Consider the following 3,313-nt stretch of genomic DNA (forward strand, 5'->3'; position numbering starts at 1 on the left):
TACTTACCGCTTGATGCGGCTAGGAAAGAGAGAGGATAAGCGTCTCAGTCCACCAGCTACAGGCCCACCAGCTTACCTTCTTATGCCCAACAGCCAGCCATCCCAGCGATGCCATCCATCCCATCCAGCCATACCAGCAAGCAAGACCAGCCGGCCGTACCACGCCTTGAGATATGGGAAATTCACTACTAAAAGGTGGCGTATCCAGCTACTCTGAGTTGACGGGATCTCTGCTAAAGGGTTATGCCTGTCAATTAGGACCCCTACTTTCTTAAGCCAACATCAGGTTCAGGCGAGTTGTGATCCCTGAGACGATTGCCCAGTGGGTGGTGGCAGAAGCAATTGGATTAAGGGAGAATGCCTTTTGTGGCTCATTTGTTCCAGATTGTTCCCTTGTTCTTGATTCCGAGGTTCTTGTTGATTTACCATGCTTTTGAATCCCCTAATTGTTGCTGTGTTTCGCTAACCATGCTTGAAGCTTCGGTGTTGCTTGCTTGATGGTGGGACACAGTACTAAGAAGGGACTTTTGGTGTAAGACAGTACTAAGAAGCAATGCACTATTACCTCCTAACGGCCTAGAAGACAGAAGATCACTTTGGCTGGTTCAAGATAAGCACTATGGAAATAACCAGATGGAAAGAAAGAGGTGCCGTTAGGCCGCTCGACCATAGGGAGAGGAAGAAGAGCTTTCCTTTGATCCCTAAGGCCGGACAAGAAGAATCGTGTCAGAATGCTGACCTTGCTTATGGATAGGAAGAAAGAAAAAGAAGAATCAAACTAGAGCTGCCCTTCGGGGGCTCTACCCTGGTTGGGTTGAAACAGAATAAGAATGGGGTTGTCAGCCAGAGCATTTCACCGTTATCTATATCACCCTCATCTCTATCACCACCGGAAGCCAGCCAGCCTGAGGAAGCATTCATCTATCTCTGGTCTCAGCCAACACAACTCTACCATATGGAGCAGCTAGTTATGCTCCACAGAGGAGTTACACACCTTCAGCATTCAGCTATCTCATCATCTCACCGTCATCCCGTCTATCTATCAACGTCATTTATCTCCACGGAGGACAGCCTGAAAAAGCATTTCTCTCTATCACTGTCTAACCGTCATACCGTAGGGGATTTGAGATCTATTCTATTTCACGAAGGTCTTCGTGCTTGGATGGCGGCTCAACATCAAACTCATGAAACCCTTATATCCCTGAGGAGAACCCTAATGCAAATATTGAGCTCGTAGCAAAAAAGACTTCTACTTTTGGCTGCTAATTCGATTGGGGCTGGCTCATGCCGGATTCAGTGTCTTCTGGGGTTAGAGACAGATTGGTTCTTTATATGAGATGAGATGAGCGGAGATCTCATTAGGCGTTAGATTAGGTTTGGTTTGGTTAGATTAGATAAGGACTTCATTGATGCTTAACGGTTTGGCATTCTAGTTATACTTTGGCTTTGACCAAAAGAATAGACTCTTAGCAGGACATTAGAGGGTAAGGTCCGGCAGGGTGAGCAAGCGAACTCTCGACTAAAAGGCCGCCATCGCTCTCAATATAAGGAGAGGGAGAGGTGCCGTTAGGCCACTCGACCATAGGGAGAGGAATGGGCATATGTCATTACGGTGAATGAATGATCCAAGCATGATCCCTGCCCTGCCTGAATGAGATAGGTCATTTCGTGAGAAAGATTGTCACTGATCTGATTAGGTCCGTCAGGGTGCGTAGCACGCTCGACTAATAAGGCCGCCATCGGCTCGACTGATAAGGATGCGTAAGCAGGCTCGACTGTTAAGGAGAGGACCCTTTAGGGGGCTCGACTGATAAGGAGAGGAGAGGAGAGATTGGTTCATTCTTTATATATGTCATTACCTATCTCATCCTGACATGATGCCATTGAGAGAGATCGATTTGGTTCATTTCGACCAGTGATTCCAGTCATGAATGAGATCTATTATATATGTCATTTATTACATGTCTCATAGAAGGTCTGATGAGGGCAGTCTTTCACAATTATGAATTGATTCGCGGAGGCAAGGTTTCTAGGTGTGAAGAAAGGGAGCCCATAGCACCCCAACCAATTCAAGATTATTACTTACGTTGATTCACCATGAGAGGAGCATAGGAGACAATCAATGTTTAGGAGCTGCTGAGTACAATTGAGCGAGCTTTAGCAGCTGGATGATGGATGAGGACTTTACAACACTTAGTTGATTGATTGATTCGCCCTGAAAAAGCTTAATTTACTAATTGATTCGCTTGCCCTCCCTCACAGATTATGATTGATCACGCGTACTTTCACCAATCCTCCTCTTTCAAGTGATCGTAGTAAAGTAAAGGGCATAGAGGAGACCTCCTATAGCACTAATTGCTTAAGTGACTTGCCTCGTTATTGTTTCAATAGAAACCTTACCTATAAGATAGGGACCCATAAGATAAGCTGGACCGTAAGGCAGGCTCAGGTAAGTAAGGACCTTTAAAGAAAGACTCCGGTGAAAAAGCTGGGGGCTGTAAAGCAGGACTCCTAAGGCAGACTTGGGTTACAAAGCCGAAAGCCGTAAGGCAGGAGGACCCTAAAGCAGGCAGGGCCTTCAGGTAGGCTCAGTTGAGGCATATTCGGGTAAGGCAGGATCCTAAGCGGATTCTGGTAAGGAAGGAATCGTTTTTCGACAGCCAAGCGCCGAAGGTCCGCGTAGGTATTTCGACAGCCAAGGAAGGAATCTATCAGTCGACAGAAGGAATCTACCAGTCGACAGCCAAGGAAGGAATATTCTTTCGACAGCCAAGACAGCCGCCCTCCGATCTAAGCTGAAGTGCTTGACAATCTCCGCAGCTGAAGTGCTTGGCTGTTGAGAGAGAAGGCAGGCATAACTTCCTCTCCTAGGATGAAGGCATAAGGAAGGGTACGGGAAAAGGCCCAAGCATCGAAGGCATATGGCAGATGAAATAAGTGCTGGGTCTAGGCATAAGGTAAGGGAGAAACTCATTGCATCCGTTGCTTCTAAGGTAAGGGATCATCATAACATTCCCGACTCACTACGTGCATTCCTCCTGGTCTAGGGCTACAGATCTAGTTCTTGCAGGTAGGTGGGTAGGAAACAAGGTAAGGTATATAGATGGCGTCCCCTACTGATATTCCTTACTGGCTTCAGAAGAGGTTGGGCATGACTCCCTCCATGCTCCTAGGATGAAGGTATTATAAAGAGGTAAGAGTAAGAAGGTTGGTTTCATGCCACCATCCATACTGTACTACTTCTCTTCCTGGTGGACTGAATGGGTTGTACATCCCTCCATGCATGCCCTATTTACCCTTTACCCACCCCTTA

Source organism: Pinus tabuliformis, chromosome J, assembly GCF_031772625.1.
Source record: "Pinus tabuliformis cultivar Carrire ecotype Pingquan chromosome J, CPIR1, whole genome shotgun sequence".
Taxonomy (NCBI): Eukaryota; Viridiplantae; Streptophyta; class Pinopsida; order Pinales; family Pinaceae; genus Pinus; species Pinus tabuliformis.